The following is a 17269-nucleotide window of genomic DNA, read 5'->3' on the forward strand; positions in this document are numbered from 1 at the left end:
AATCCTCTTGCTCCTCCACAGGAGGCTGGAAAACTGCCCACTTTCTCTGGAGATGCTGAATCTAAGCGGGTAGGTGTGAGAGGTGCAGATGCTCTAACAGGAATGTTTTGTCAAAACCCAGCCCTACTGTCTGGAGACGGCGCCAGAGCGTTGTGCTTGCTGTTTCTGACTCAAAGAAAAGGGATAAAAATAGGCTTGTACAGGGCTTACCACAGAGGCTGTACTGCTGTCACACTGGTACCAGCACACAGCACTGCTTAATGTTCATTTACCTTTGTTAATATTGCATTCCCTCATTTTTTACCCCAGCAGTGTCCAACCTCTCTAACCCAGTATTTAATGCTTGAAGCATGGATTTTTCTTCTGACCTTCACAGCATAGAGTGCACATCCCTGGTACCTCCTGATGAGGTGAATCCAAATTTAGAAGCATTGCCTTGTGAAGCAAATGACTTTTCATTCGATGAGAAGCACCTGGCTGAATAGCTGAATGATGGTTTCCTTCTAGACCTTTCTCAGAAGCAAAAAGCAGCTGTTATCCTTGTGCTGAGTAGTCTCAAACAATATAAAAAATCTGGTAGTTATTGATCTCCTGTAGTTAACTCCACAAATTTTGCCAGCAAGCAGTAGAATTCTTTTAACATCCCTGAATAAAAGCTAAGAAGGGAGGCAGCAATTTTGCATCTCTGCCAACACTGATCTGCCTCAGGGACTTGGCAGGACAAGTGACAGGCAGGCCTGACAGGCCTGTCTGCAAACAACATGGGATGGTAGAAGGTCATTTAACACGTTAGCTCCACCTGTGAGGAGGGAGGCTGCACTGCTGCGGGCTCCACGTGCTTGTGGCTCTCGGCTCAAGAAGGAAATCCACATTCCCTGCATAGCCAGGGAGCTTCTGAGAGCTCTGGTGTGAGATAGTCAGAGCAGTCTGGAAGTGAGCAGGCATGGCATGGCAGATAACCAGTGCTTCACTTGTTTCCAGGAGTGCCTTCTGGGATGTCATGGTCCTTGTGCCCTGGGCTTTAATTCTCTGAGTGATTTTCACTGTGCAAGCTGTGGCTCCATCTGTAGTCACACAGACAGCTGAGTATTTGTGCTTTTGAGTGCCAGGTAAGGGAGACTGGCTGAATGGAGAGAGAACAGAGCATTGTTTGTGTAGTTGGGATGGATATGAAGAAGAGGAGATCTGTCAGGGAGAATGATGAGGATGAGCAACCAGGTAAAGCCAGGAAGACAAAAACAGGCTCTTCCTGGATTTTTCTCCATGGCTGAAATCTGAAAGCATTCACATTTTTTATGTGCTTCTGAGAAATAAACTAAAGGAATTTGGTGCCTGTCCTCTGCTTTACATGTATTTAATTATTTTTTGCACACTCAGCTGCTAACAAACCAGCCAAGGCTCAGCCTGGCGGCCCTGCCTGCCTTCCTGAGGACAGCAGCAGTGGCAGCCACAGCAGCAAACATGCCTGTTCCCCTTGGCACTTCTGCATTCAATGGTCTCAAAGCATTTTTGTAGACAGGACACAGCCATCACTTCTCTTTTCCAAGACGGAAACCACAATAAAAGGAGAGGAAGTGATGGATGCAAACTGACATGGTGGGGCTCCATGAGCCTTCAGCCCAAAGAGGGTGGGGGATGTTCCAGGGCCTTCCAGTGACCTGGGACATCCAAGCCCCATCTCTCCTGGAGTGGGCTATCTACTGCAGATGGCTTTTTCTGTTGTTCCCTGCAATGAGAAAGGGACTCAGAAACACCAGCTCTGTACAAAGTAAAATTTACCTCCATGCCCTGAGCTGCACCAAAAAAATTTTTGTTTTCCCGAATCCCGCTGCTGGCATTTTCTGCACTGTGCTTCCCATGAGGCAGTCCACACTTCTGTCTTTGAGGTTAAGTTCACTTTTTTATCCTCTGTGTTTTCCACTCTAAGAACTTTCTATCTCCGAAGCCCCTAAGGAAAAGTTTTGCAGCAATTCCTTAGTACTGCAAGCAACAAATGTAACATCTCCTCTGGTTTTGAGACAATGCACTATAACTGTTCAGGAGTCTTTAATTAACCAGCCAAATCAGTGGCAGACATGACAGATGCTTTTCAGCAGTGTTTAATCAAGGTATTTAGGCCCATTAGACTCACAGACGAGCAAGCCAGAACCCCACTGCAACCCTGGGCCCCTCATCCATCTGCCTCTGTCCACCTCCTCCCACAGTCCTCTTGAGCAACATGGGGTGTTACCTGTGCCCCAGCAGCCCCAAACGGAGGGACTGAGTCCCAGGCACTGGGTGAACTCACCCTGCCTTGGTGGTATGGTGGCCAGGAGGCTCCATGGGGCCCTTGAGATGCTTGAAAGAAGGAGCACAAACTGTCCATGCCTCAGCCCATGTACACTTTGTACAGGTTATCAGCTCTTCCACAGATGTCTCAGAATCGAGGATTAGCAGGGAGCTTGCTGGAGTTGTTTATGAGCATGTTCTGTGGGTGCATTAACATTCCTGCAGCCAGGGATGGCCTCTGCCACCACCAGCTCCTGAAGGCCTCTCCCTCATTTCTGTTTCACCTCCGTGGGATCAGGGCTGTGATTGCAGATGGCTTGTGGCTGTTTGTGTGAGCCCATGGGAAGAAGTGAAGTCAGTTATAAAGAGCTCATGGGAAGAAGTGCTATAAAGCCAGAGCTTACAGGGCTGGTACTGGTTTGGGTTGCAGGAAGGACACGGTGTTTCAGCTTGGGCAGGTTTGTTTCCAACATTGCATTTATGAGGAGCAAACACAAGCGCTCAGCCAGTCTGTGTCCATGTGAGCAGAGATGTCAGGGTATGTGGGCTCATCCCTTTCCTTCCTTTCCTTATTAAAATCTCAGGATTTTTGAAGAAAAAGAAGGTGTCAGCTGGTGGCTCTGCTGGGTATGCTCTTCTCAGATGTGTAGGAACTCTGGTGTATTGTCAAATGCTTTGGTGACCTTGGTGAGGCAGGATGGTGACCATGAGGTATCAGCTGGAGTACCCAGTACCTCCTGAAGATTTTTGCTCACTGAGGAAGCTGGGCAAATCAATACCCATTTAATGAAGCTCTGGGCATGACACATAGCCCATTCATTTTCCTTACTGGTAACTCTACGTGAGGCAGCACATCATGAGCCTGAGTCCCAGCAGATACCTGTCCACATCACAAGTCAAGAATCATTCTCTGCTGCTGGGGTTAGAGGCAGAGACTTTGGTTTGGGTTACTCAGGAGTCACACTAAAGTGCTGCAACACTCCCTCTGGTTCTCACACTCTCTGAATCATATCTGGCATCGTGGGAGTAATTTAAATAGGGTGATGAGGGCAGACAGTGGATGCTGTTAGCCCAGATCTGCTCTGATCCTGGGGGACCCCAGTGGCAGCAGAGCTGGGGAGAGGTCCAGTCTTTCCTGCTTTGGGTCAACCATCATCTGTAAGGAGCACTGAGTGTTTTCAGGCATGTCCCTGTGCCCCTCCACAGGCCATCTCTGAGGTTTTCAGACCTTGAAGGGCTTTGCAGTGCAAGCACTTAACTCTGAGTAGCTATAAAATCAGGCAACTATAAAGTGAAAATTGAGCAGAAAAAGGTGTTAGGTCAGGAATTTTCCAATCCAAACTGGTCAAAATATGCAGCAGAGATCCACTGTGCAAAAGTAATTGTTTTTAGAGGGCCATGTGTTCACAGGCTGCAATGACAAAACAGAAATAGCTTAGATAATAAATGTAAAATTGACCTGAAGAGAAACTGGGGAGTGCTTTCTGTAAGAGAATGGAGAGAAGGCGTATCTTGAAAATTTGTATTGTGTACATCTCAGAGGGACTTTGGGGAAGCAGTCGAAACCAAAAGTCATCTGAGCAGAAGAAAGGCCCACACAGAAGAGCTGCATTTTGGCCCATCTGGATGAGCTGACAGATGCAGTTAATAAAAAAGTTTTGCCTTTGGATGCTGAGAATGGGATAATTTCTGATGTATGGACTGGAGGAAGGTTTTTGTGGGAAAGCTAGCATGATGAGTAAGAAGTGTGCCTACATTTAATGGGGATTTTCAAAAGGAAAGGGTGTGCTGTATGGTGCCCAAACTTTGTTTTGTCAGCTGGATTTGAAACACTGTGTTTGCTCAGTGGTAATGACCTCTGTGAGTTTACTGTAATGTGGGAAAACACACAACGTTGGTCAGCCTCAGCCAGAGGAGGTCCCCAAAGGGTGATGCTGCAGGACTTGGTGACACGACTGCTGGGTGAATCAGCAACTCAGTGGCTGCAGCCTTCCCATGGAGAGAGAGGCAATGCTAAATTCATGGGCTGCTGGTCAGAGGGAGAGGGTGTCTCCTTGTCTGCATCATGGAAACAGGGAATGATCTAACTGCAAGGGACTCCTGGAGGTCATTTCTCCCAACCTCCTGCCCAAAACAGGCCTGACTGAACTCAGACTGAGGTGCTCAAGGCATTTCCAATTGAGTTTTCTCTAGGACTGAAGAGTCCACCTGTTTCCATTCCTCTGCTCTAGTGTCCCACTATTGTCGTAGTGAATATTGTTCTGTTATAAATCAGCTTGGATCGATATCTTCATCTGTTATAAAGAATGCTGCCTCTTCTGTTTTTCTGTAGAGTGTGAGATTTTAGAGGGATTTTTGTTCTACCCCCCAAGGTTTAAAATAAAGTAAGATTGTCCTTGATGTGGGTTTCCTGCAAGCAGTAGCATAATGAATGCTTATTTTGAAATCTTATCTGATCATGCCCTAGGAGAGGAGTGAAAGACACTGTTTTAAAGACTAAATATAGTTATTTAAAAAACAATGATGAGCTTCTTTCTTGCTTCCTTCTGGGAAAGATAAAACCATGGCTTACTGTGTATAAGCCTTGCCTGCAGTTTCTCCTGAGAACCAGAGATATGTAGGAGCACAAAGCAATATTTCAGTTATTCTTATTTTGTATTCTGGCAGCAGCCTCTGCAGCTGTTCAGGTACAAAGTCAAACCTCAGGCTGCATTATGACTTGACAGGTGCTGGCCCATGCAGGTGGCAAAGTGGAATCTCTCTACATTAAAACTGGGTATATCAAGCAGAATGAGATAATTTTTTTATAGAATTCAGTTGGGATCGTGCCTCTCTCTGGAAGAGGACCTGGACATCCCCTCCCCAGAATGCAAGTTCATGCCTTCTGTCCTCAGTGGGAAGAGCAAATGCTCTGCCTCCCTCTGTCAAAACCTGCTGATGAGTGCAAGGGCAGGTGGGAGCATGGCCCTGTTTCCACCAGGCATTCAAGGACAAGATCTCACTTCTGTATGGAGTGCTGAAGGAAGAAAGAGACTGCTCCTGCTGACTTGGCAGAGGTCAGGCAAGAATCTCATGTTTTCTCTCCAGTGTCAATAGAAAGGAATCAGATCCAGGCTGCAGCTCAGTAGATGTGACCTGGCTCACCCAGTGTACGCTTCCAGAAGAAGTCATCCTCAACTGCAAATCTGGGGACATTTCAGAAGGCAGAATGAAGTATTAGCTGAGAATGTCTCTATTTAATCCACAAATGTGAATTTTGAGGTGTCTTTTGAAATCCATAGGACCCTGGTTCTCTGAAGCTTGGACCTGCCTCCTTCCAGTCTGGAGGTGACCTGGAGCTGTGAATGATCTCCAGGATCCTCCCTGGATGTGGGGTGTCCCCCACCTCAGCTCAATCCCTGGCCCACTGAGCCCCACTGATGGCCACAGTGTGTGCCCCAAATGCACCCCCTGAAATGAAGATCCAGAGTGCACCAAAGTCTGCTTTATCAGACTGGAGGGAGTGTAACACCGAGGATACACCTTCCAGAGCAAAGGAGCATTTGCAAATTAAGCAGAATACTTTTCTTATTACTTAGGAAAACAGTGATGAGCCCAGGGATGGCCCTGTTCCATTTTGGAGGCAGCTGGATGAGGAAAAAGCAGGGCTTAGCCATCAGGTGGCACTCTGAGCATGCTGTTCAGCAGAACTGTCACTCACCATGTTCCTGGGATGGAGGAAATTCCTTCAATTCAAGAATATGACATAAGCTTCATGAGCCGTGATTCATTTCAGGTTAACTCCCTTTCTTTATTCCTGCAAAATTAATCATGTAGCTACTGCATTGTTTTAATGCACTAGAGTCCAAGAAGAGAAGTACAGAAATGACATCTTTTCCTAATGTTTCTTTATCTAAATATTTATTATGTGGCTTAATATTTTTGTTAAAGTAGAATAATTCCACTATTTGTTCTCCTGTAGTAAACTAGCATATCTTGGCATCTGTTCTGCGTTTGTGCCTGTCTTTGTCTTAATCTCCTATCATCAAGCTGATCTCAAAATAGGAACCTGAATTAATGATCTCCAGTTTTTTTTACATAAATCCTTTCTTAACCTTCTCAGCCATTTAACGGTATTTGCAGTCTCTGCTATTGTTCTGCATGAGGCTTCACTTGAGAAGAATTTCACTTGAGAGCTTTTTTTCTCTAGAATTACACATCTAGATAAAAACATAATATTTCAAATGCCTTCCTGGTTTGTTCCTTGATAATTTTTTAGCAGTAGAGCATTTTCAACTTTGATATACCAGCAGCAGTTTATTATTAGTGTGCTGGTTCTACATTAGTGCTTCTACAGGAAAAAATTGCAGTGACAGCAATTGAAGGGTGAAATGAAAGGACTCGTGGTAAGCACTGCAGAAGAGCACTGCAGACTATAAAATCGCTGTTCTACTGCTTGAAGGCAGGATTTTGTAACTGGCATCAATGGGAGAGAGATCAGGCTCTGCAGCAGATGGCAAATACTACTCACACGCAGAAGACAGCAGGGCTGAACGGTTTTTGCACAATATTCTCCCCTTCTGCCCAGCATATTTATAAAACATATTTTTTAACTTTTCTGACCTACTCACCACAGAAAACAATTTAATTCCTTACTCCTGAGTCATCTGACCCTGATATTTAGTGTATTCCCTGCCATTCATGGCTCCCATCCCCGGAGCCGTGAACAAAGCCCTGCTTGTTACAGGGAAAAGCATGAGCTCATCCATTGTAATCACCCGGCCGCTTTAGCTGCTGCTCCAAAGGAGGGTTTATGGCAATTTCTGAATGCCTTCAGACAAGCCAGCACTGGATAAACTTTGGTTGAATCTTCAGGGAGCAAAACTGAGTGGATTAAGTGCTCGTAGCTGCTGTAAGAATGGGTTTTGTGAATGCAGGGAAGCCCCGGTTATTCAGATAATGCAGTGGGGTTTCAGCTCCAAGCACCTCCCGGAGGCTCAGGGAAGCAAGGTCCCAGTGCAGGCTCCAGGCACCCCCGCAGCCGGTAACCCAGATAATCCTCTGATCCTCTGACATTCGGGGCTTCAGGGACACAAAGGTGACAAAATGAGAAATGCAAGCAAGTAATTTTGAAAGTGCGAAGAAAAGGACTTGTTGAAGCTTAAGCTTGCCAAAAATAGCAGTGAAACAACTTCATTTTATGCAGATGAGTTATAATCACATGTAAATTGCATTTTTTTTTTTCATTTGGATTCACTGTAGCTTTGAATTTAGAGGTCCCTGAAGGTCCATACCCTCTCCTCCAGCTTTGGCTCCAAGGAAGAAGACTTTGCTAAAATTATTAATGTGCTGCCTGGTACCTGAAAAATCTATCATCCCATACCTTTTGTGCATTAACTACCTGAAAGGGCTTGAAAGATAAACAGAGGGCACTGTCCTGTAGTCATTCACGACAAAGAACAGAGATAAGCTTGTAGGAGTTTTCCCACTGCACACCTGGGTACAATGAAGCAGCTGCAGCTCTGCCTCCATATCATCTCTTCATTACCTCATAGGTTAAAGAATAGACCAAGTTCTGAATTTTTAGTAATACATAATCTAATTAAGTTACATAATCAAGTTAAGAGAGAAGTTCAATATTGAAGCTCAAGAAGAAGTTCAAGAAATCTTCACAGGCTGTGGGACCTTGAGGCATTGCTTTGCTCCTCCAGACATAATTTTCCCCAGCCATTACAAATTAATGTATATTACATTAATTTGGCATCACAGTCTGCTAGTGACAGAGAAAGGGCTGCTGTAGCTTGTTTGGGATTTCCTACATCTGATTTGTCTCTGTTAACAAAAAGAAGTAAAAGGCATGCAGACCATTTCTACCCCTTCTTTGTAATTAGTTGTTAAACTTCCCTATAACTGAGGCGAGCCCACAAAAAAGTCACAGATGCCAGAGTCTTCACCCTTCTCTGATTTCTGTTTTATTACATGAGCCTGGCTTTGAATCTAAAAATTAGGAGCTCAGACTCTCCTCTTAATGTTGTGAGGGCAGTAATCCCTTTACATAACAGGGGAAATGGCATAATTCTGCCAGACGGCTGCAAACTCAGTGGGGAGCAAAGCTTTCAGACCATTATCTATTGTTTTCTATCCTGACTCATCCCAAGTAATTTTTTCTATGGTTTCTTCTGATTTTCAAATATAAAGTAATTCTGATTTAATTTTTTTTTCTCCTGGCCACATGTCTGTCTTTTATAATAAGTGCAGGTTTTTATTCAGCTGATGCACTCATTATTGGTGCCCTGAGAGAGATCGACTGGAATTGCAGATGAAATGGAAAATAGAGCTACAGCAAAAAGTACAGTAGCTTAAACCTAACTCATGACCTTTTAAGACTTGTGGGTTACCTCTGTGCTACACATTGTGATAACGTGGAATTTCCTGGCTTTAGCAAAGAGATACTCAGCTCTCTTTGCTCCAAAGTGCAGAGCAGTTACTGCCAAAGAAAAGGGAAAATCTTCCTTGCCATATGCCAGGCTGGTGAGCCGTTTATATTTTCCCCAGCAAGATGGACACATACATATTTGATTGTAATTTCTTTATGTTAAATTATATATTATATAACATGCAGTCAAGAACACCAAAACAATGAAATCTTAGAGTACCCAGAAAAGTAAATAACTGCCTGTAATATTAGCAGCTTACAGGTGGTAGGGAGGGACAGCAGCTCGGAGGGATTTATGTGACTCGCCAGACGTCACGAAATGCAGGTCTGCCAGAGCCAGAGATATCCTCTCTTGCAGTCTCATGTTTTAATCCCCACTCTTTCTTTCCTTCCATTAAGATAAAATATGTTTCCCTAATCCACAATACTTAAGGGTTTTTTCAGGTAAGCCCTGAATCACTGGAATTCTCTGAAGCCTCCTCTGAAAAGAGCAGGGTGTTCAGCTAGCACTCATGAATATTTCAGCCAATGCCATTATTTTTTTAATACAATAAATATTACAGGGGAGAACGGAGAGGCAGCAAACTTTGTATTGGGGAAAACAGTGAATGGAGACAGAGAATTCAGGGCAACCAGCCCCTTGTTGGTCCTGCCTGTTTACCAAAGCATCTCTCGCTGTGCCAGGGCGGATCTGTGTTTTAAGTCACCCACAGCGCCTGTGCTGTGCAGAGATTCGCCTGGCAGGGTCCCTGTCCCCTCCTCATGTCACCAGCCACCGCCAGGTGATCTGCCACCACCTTCCTCACCGTCCTGCTTCCAAAGGGAGGGTGTAAACAGCCAACAAAATTTTCCACAGAGATGCTATTCATGACAATATTTCTGCACGCGCCGCTTTGCAGCCTGCGAGCTGCAGTTTGGAGTTTCCTGGGAAGAAAGCCTATTAAGCTGCCTTTCTGCAGGATTGCCATAGCAACCCTCGCACAATGCCAGTGGCCCAGATTCCCTTCAGCCCTTCTTTCTCAACTGACAGCAGTGATTTTAATGCTCCTTGAACCAAATCTTTGCATGCGGAGACCGCTTTGGGAAAAAGGGGGAAAAAAAGAAAGAAGCTTTTAATCAGGACTAGTTGTTCTCTTTTCTCTCTCCTTTCTTCCTGGGAAGCAGTGGGAAGACCTTTAGCATGGCGTCCCTCTCGGCCCCTTAAAGTCGCAGCTGGATAGTGACCACAAAGCAGTCCCATGTTCAGGGTTATTCAGAGCTGTGGGACACGGTGGAGATGATGCTTGCACGGGGATTGCTTTTTACAGATATTTACATCTTCGGGCAGGGATACTGGGAGCACAGCAGGGAAATAGAAACAAAGCAATCACAGGCAAGGCAAATTCCCAGTTAAGCGTGAGAGCAGGACTGGGACTCGGAGCAGCAGCTCTCTGCAAAACAGGCCAGGCTGCTCTGCTCATTTTAAGCATCCCAAAGAGGCCAATATGTGATTTCTGCCAGGGTTGGAAGCTGTAGTAGGGTCCCCCAGTGACACTTGGTAGGGCACAATGCCACAGTCAGGGCTGGCTTGTGGTGAAAGCTGGTGACATGGGAGATGGGAAAGCAGAGCCAGCACCTGAGGATGCAGCTCAGAGCCAGCTCCCTGCAGGGGTGAGGCCACTCTCCATCTGACCACAGGCACAGCACACCCCGGGTGCCCAGAGCTGCCAGCGAGCCAACATATGGGCAGGCACTTAGACACAGCTCAGGCAGGAAAAGAAATCAATGCCACTGAGTCTGATAATGTGACCCATGCCTTATGGGAAGCAATCCCTGACCAGAGTTGGTGCAAGGGGTGCAAGGCTGGCACAGTCCTCAGGCACCCCCTTTCTCTTGCCACTGTCCCTGCCATCTCCCCTATTCTCCTGGCCCTCCTCAGAGGGGCCCTGTGGGTCATTGCCCCTGGCAATGTCATGGAGATGGTGGAAAGGCAGCCTGGAGAAGGTCCCTGGAGGGGAAACACCAGGTCAAATGCTGGTGCATGGAGCTGGAGCATCCCAGGGTGCTGCCACCACAGCTGCAGAGGGAGCCTGGGGTGCAAACCCCGCCACATGCACCTTCTGCAAGGGAAAATAAATCCCAGCTATACGTGTAATGTCATTCCTGCTAACAGACAGACTCCAACCCCTTCCTCCCAAGTGCTCATTGTATCCATTGGCAGCAATCCCCAGCTGCATCCCTGTTTGCTGTGAGCATCTGGCCCTCAAAACACAGTTTACTGCACATTTGTGTGCAGTGCTTAGTGCTTCTGGCTTAAAAGTCTGTGCAAACATTAGAAACAGAGGGAGCTCCTCAGCCACTGAATCCAGCCCTGGGCTATCTCAGGTAACCATGTCATGTATGCTAACTAATCCTCCCAGCAATGCCCAGATGGAGGGATGAGCTGCCTCAGTCTGTCTGGGGAAGGGAACCAAAGTGCGTAGTGAGCAGCTGAGATCTGCAGGGATTCATCCCCTGCCCATCTGAGCCTGCCCTGCTCAGTAAATGTGAGTGGTTACTGCCCAGACAGGGTTCATGTCATCGGTCCAAGCAAATGGAGCATGGACACACAAGTGATGACGAGTGGAAACATGCTTTAGGGGAGAAATAGAGGCCAAGTTCTCGTCTGCACGAAACCAAAGAAGCTTTGGGGGCTGCCCCAGACTGAGAAAGCTGAGCTCTCCCTGCTTGCCATGTCTCCCTGTGGATGCTGGATTGGCCTGCTTCAACCCTGCTGTACTGGTGTCCTGCTGCCCACTCTCCCCTGACGCCTTTTTGGGGTGAGGATGCCAGGCTGCCCCAAAGCTGACCTCTCTGTGCAGCCACATCCTCACATAAATCCTCCCTTGGCAAGGACAGCCTCCCTTTTGGGACCTGGGAGAAATAATCTCCCTAAAACAGGAGCCTGCAGAGAGGCTTGCAGGGGCAGAGGTGATGCAGCAAATTCCCCTGAGCTGTAAATGTATTTATATCCCCTCCCACCCGCTTGTGGTGAAAAACCCCTTACCAGTGCTGTGGACAGGAAGGAAACCATGTTTGCATTTATCTGCACTTTTTCCAGCTGGTGGTTTGGTGGTTTGTGGGATCTGTCTTTCCCAGCAATCCTCTGTGAGCTGCTTCAGTGCTGGGAGGGTGGGAGAAGGAACAAAACGCTCCTTGGCTGGTTTTCCCCCTGGGCACAGAGGGACTGGGCACCCTCCCCTTTGCCCCTCTGTCTGGGCAGCCCTTTGGGCAACACTGAGGGCAGCAGTGGAGGTGGGAGAAGGATGGGATGGATCGGACAGTTTGGGGAAATTTTCATAATCTGACATAGACTTAGAAGCTTACAAGCTTTTCATTAAATTTGCCTCATATATCTGCCACTAATTCTGCCTGGATGAACTATAAACAGTATTTTATTATTTCTTAACAAAAAAAAATTTAAAAAAAGAAAAAAAAAGAAATTCCAAAGTTTCTATAGGGTTTTACTTAGTATAAATATAATCTTTCCTCCTTCAGAAAGATAGCAGCCTGTACAAAATGAATTTTTAGAGGATTATTTGCCACTGTGGGAGCCAGGCTGGGTCCCAGTTTGAGCACTCACATTATCTCTGTGCCCATGTGGGGCTGGAGGAGCTGTGTGCAGGCTGAGCTCAGCTGGCTGCAGAAGCTGCTTCACTGCTCTCACTCAGCAGCTCCCAAAGACAGAACAGCACAAATATTTGTGTGTGAAGTAGGAACTAAGTCGTGTATTTTGCTGAAGGACTGGTGGAATTTGTTTTATCATGCTATGCCTGCAAATGTTTGTAAACACTGCATCCAGTTGCCATACTACAGCAAAGGTTAGGATTCAGCACTTTAAATCCAGGCTTGAGATAAGTCTCTTTTTAATGAGGTATTTAAGGGCCACTCATACTCCGAAAAGAATGGTTGGGTGTGTGAGTTTTCATGTTTTCACCCTAACAGGCCACAGCTAAGGGCAGTGAGGGAGATGCACAGCCTTCTGAATCTCTTTCCAGCCAGGGGCACACAAATGCCATTCCACCAGAAAACAGAAGTTTCTGCCACTGCTCTTCATGTGGCCCATGCCACAGACCAGGCTGAGTTCATGGCCTCACACTGAAATCAAGGCTTTTAAGCAAGAACTAGGTTAGAAATTCAAGAAGCTGGAGAAAGTCCACACAAAGCTGGCAAGAGACACACAAATCACCCCAATTTTTCTCCTGCAACAGATTATACATCTTGAGGTTTATAAGCCAGGCTGCAGAAAACAACACTTGCAATCCCATTTTACCAGGCTGCCTGTCCCACTGGTGATGTGGAGTCTCCAGCACATGCTGCTGGTCCCCTTCCTGCTCCCATATGTGCCCCACAAGGCTGCATCCCTCAGCTGCTGCTGGGGCTTAGTAAAGATGGAAAACTGCCAGAAAGACAGAGAGTCAGCTCCATGGATGTGTGAAAAAATGAACTACTGCCCATGTCTAACTATTTGCACATTGGGGAGAAGGCAATGGCCCTTCCTTGGGTAACCTTTGCACAGGGTGTGGTGTTCCATAGCTGGGAGCAGGCATGCCTGAGGGAGGAGGGAATCTCCTTCCCAAACCTCTCCTGAACTGATGTTTGTGCCACATCCTGCTGGAAAAGGTGCTGAGCTCATCCTCTGCTGGGAACACTCCTGGTAACTTGCAGGCTCATGCCATGTCTCCTCTGCCAGGCCCTCACCCTCTCACAGCAGCAGCAGAGGAACCACAGGGCAAAGTCCCCCAGAGGCACTGAGCATCTCCTTTGTGTGTGTCCAGCCATCCCATCTGGAGCTCCAAGAACCAGTGCAAAGATGTCAGTCAGCTGCTGGGCTGGCACTACAGCCTGCAGGGTGACAGGCCACCCTAAATGCTGTTGGTTTAAGCTGTGAGGGTCTATCTGTGTTTCTTTTTATTGTGGAATAAAGCTGAACAAGCTGAGAGCCTGAGTCACATGGGTGTGTAACTCCACCAGCAGTTTTTATGAGACTGAGCCTTTTGGCAAGGAGCTCCCTTCAACTGCTTGCTTGACCCAACTGAACTGCACCTGGCACAGAGGTTGTCAGAAAATCCTGGTCCTCCATGATAAAGTCAATGCCTGAGATGCAGCTTCCCACCCCTCATCTCCCTGATTTATGACACACATAAACCATGAGATTATTAATTTTGTCTTATTTACTTACATATGTAAAAGGTGCCATCTATTAAAAATCTGATTGTCATGTGGGCCCTGCCTTTACTTATAGGCTGAGGGTCTCACCCCTCTGCCTCACCTGGGAATTTTCTATTACTGCCAAGTCTGTCCCTATGTATTTTATTTTTCCCTTTAAAGCTGGCAAAGCCTAACTCCACTGTTTGTTTGGGTTTTGGTTTTTCTTTTCTTTTCTTTTTTTTTTTTTTTTTTACTGAAAAGCAGGCAGGAGGTCTGTTTATGACTTCTTGTTGGCCTTTAATAAAATACTTCACATTTTATGCCCCATTTTTTTTCTGCTAACACTGACTAGTGAAGCTTGTTTTAGTACTCCCAGCTGCACATGGTTAATCTGTGAATGATTCTAGAAGAGCAATGGAAGATGAGAGATAAATATAAATATTCCCTGACTGGGACCTGCAGCATTTTGCCTGATTTCTCTGGTAAGACATCTCCTTTGCCTGTATCCAGGACAGTGCCTGATCCAAGCACACGCTATAATTCGTGTCCTGTTGGAGCATGTTCCCTGAAGAAGCCCTACATGAGTCATATTGCTCTCCCAAACTCCTGCCTGCTGCCAAGACATCCAGCTGCATGAGGAGGAAGCACAAACTGTCACATGGGGATCTTTTTGACAGTGGAGTCCTGTCAGCCCTGTGCTTGTCAGAGCCCCCTCGGCAGCCTGTGCCTGGCTGTGCCGTAGGAGATGTGTGGTAACCAATTCCCTCTGGGTCACCTTCATCTGCAGCAGGAAACCAGGCAGATGGGGCCTGAGGGAAGTATTTCCATAATGAAACAGAGAGGCAAAGAACCTCCAAGGATGGCAGCAATTCCCTTGTATTAATAACATGCTTCAATAACAAGCACTTTGGATAATCTTTGCTCACTAGCTACTCTCCTCAGAAGTTCCTTCATTCAGTTTAGTGCATCCCCCTTGATGCACTTGAGTTTTCTCACAGCCTCATTGAGAAATGTTTATGTCTTTCAGCTCCTTTGTGGACTCATTCATTGCTTGCTGCAGCCCCAGCAGGGCTGTCAGTGGTGCAGGTGTGCTGCCATCACACACATCAGTGGCTCCTGCTGCAGATGTTGAGTTTAGCCCCAGTCACACTCAGGATGTTGTTTTCCCCATGAGATAACTGAAACAAACTAGACACATTTGAGGTGCAGGGTAAGGAGCTGGAAGAAGGCAAGAGTGGGAGGAAACAAGCAAGTGGTTTAATATCTTTCAAATGGCTCATAATATCTTTCAAATGCTCATTTAAAGCACAAGGACTAATGCACAGTAGGAAATGTCTTTATTCCAGCAATATTTCTTGACCACCCACTGTCAGCAGTCTGCAGTGTGCCATGTCCTTCCATGTATGTGCATGTTTCACATGGAGTGGTAATGTCCTACTGCTTAGTTTTCCAATGATAAACCACACCCTAGGGGTAAAACACTTGGCTTCTGGTCCTTTTTTGAGTGAGGAGGAGAACTCCCACCTGTGTAAATCACTTCGTTGCCTACACTGGAGTTGGCCTGTGTCAATCTCCACCCCAAAGTAACCCAGACCACTGGAGGAGGCTGATGCAATCTCATTAGTTTGCCTTGTTTTGTGGTTTTGAGCATGTTTCTTTCACAAACTCTTTGGAAAGTCATGAAACTTTTACAGAACACAAGAATGACAGTAAAGACTCCGGTTTGTTCATTGTGCTGTTGTCTACAGAGGGCTAGAAGTAATGAGACTGTCTTGAAAATCACAAATTCTGAAATAACATGTATTTTTTCACATGTTTTTCTCCTCTACTTGGAGCCTCCAACTACATATGGCCAGTGCCACATTGTTTTTCAGCAAAAAGAGTGCAACTAAAAAGGAAAAAAAAAGGGGATAATTTTCAAGAGGTGAAACGTAGGAAAAGGGCAACTACTGTGAGCATTGAAAACCAAATGAGGCGGCAATGCTGTTTTAAAAAGAGTTTTGGAATTTAATTTCACTTTAAACCCTGTTTCACTCCTTGTCTTCTGCCTTTACCCAGTTTTTAATTCGAGCTAACTCTGCTGTTGCCAAGACTTCCAGGAGAGAAATTCGCGTTTCCAAGGGCCATTCCAGTTGACACAGCAGGACTCCGGCTGAAAACTAATCCGAGGCGAAGGCTGGGTCCGGAGGACACCCCGGCGCTCTCTGCCATGCCCGGCCGCTGGGTCACCGAGCGCAGCCCGGAGCACAAGGATGCGATTGTGCTGCGGCGGTGGGTGGGAGCGCAGCCCGGTCCGAGGGGCTGGGGGAGGAGGGCTTCGTGTGCCGCTGCTCCCACGGCTCTTAATTGCGGCGGCACACACGGTGAAAAGCCGGGAGAGCCGGCATGTGAAAAAATGCGGGCTGGCATTGTGTGCTCGCCGCTGGCCCGCGCACGGTGCGGGGATAAAGGCAAATATTGCGGCTGCCCCAGGAGCACCGCCCGAGGGACGTGGAGGGGTCAAGGTGGTGGAAATCAGCTCACGTTCATTTGTCCTCCTTAGGGCCACAGTGTCGAAGCTGTTCCCCAGCTGCAGGTGAGCCAGGGGTGGCACACGAAGGGAGCCAGTGGGGACAATCCCCATGGATTTACAGCTCCCGGCCCAGCTCCTGCACACCGACTGTTTGCAGGGAACCTGTAGTTTGCTTGTTTATGTATCTAGCTCATCCTGTGACTTCCAAGGAACGGTTTCCTTGTCCTTATGCTAATTCAAGCCCTGCTGAATAAAGAGGCTTTTTTCCCCTCGTCCCGTCCTGCGAGAGGTCATCTTTATTCAGGAGCCGTGAATGATGTGCGCGGGGTGCTAATCGCGCACAAAGCGCCCCGTCCCGAGCCAGCCAAGCGTACAGCTGTCCCTTTGTTCACAGGGATGGAGAGGGAACCTCAAAAGTGCTCCTGCCCCAGGGACAATAGCAGCGGCTCGAGAGACGCCTGAGATTTGGCAGGGCCCCTCTTTCCTGGCGCTAAAAGGGCCTTTATTAAACATAAATCATGTCAGCTGCTGCCGCAGCCCTTTCTCAGCTTATAAAAGATTCCCCTTTACTGCTTAAATGACACGATGGAAAGGAATTGCTCCGAAATACCCCAAAGACCAAAGCAGTGGAGCAGGTTGGGAACAAATGACACTTCTGACTGTTTAATAGCAATGCTCATCTGTCGCTGTTACAAAGATGCTTGCAGCTGGGTTAGTTTTTGAAGCTGGCTGATGATTCAATGTGCTTTATTGATTTTGTGCTGTCTTGAAATGTCACGAGGTCACAAGGACAAATTTCATACCTGTGAGTTATGAAGAATAACATGGAGCCCTACAAGCCCTGGGATAAATATGCTGCCATATGTTATCCCTGGGAAAGTGTGATGCCTTGGGCATAATAACTA

This window comes from Passer montanus, unplaced genomic scaffold, assembly GCF_014805655.1.
Source record: "Passer montanus isolate IOZ18808 unplaced genomic scaffold, ASM1480565v1 scaffold27, whole genome shotgun sequence".
Lineage (NCBI taxonomy): Eukaryota > Metazoa > Chordata > Aves > Passeriformes > Passeridae > Passer > Passer montanus.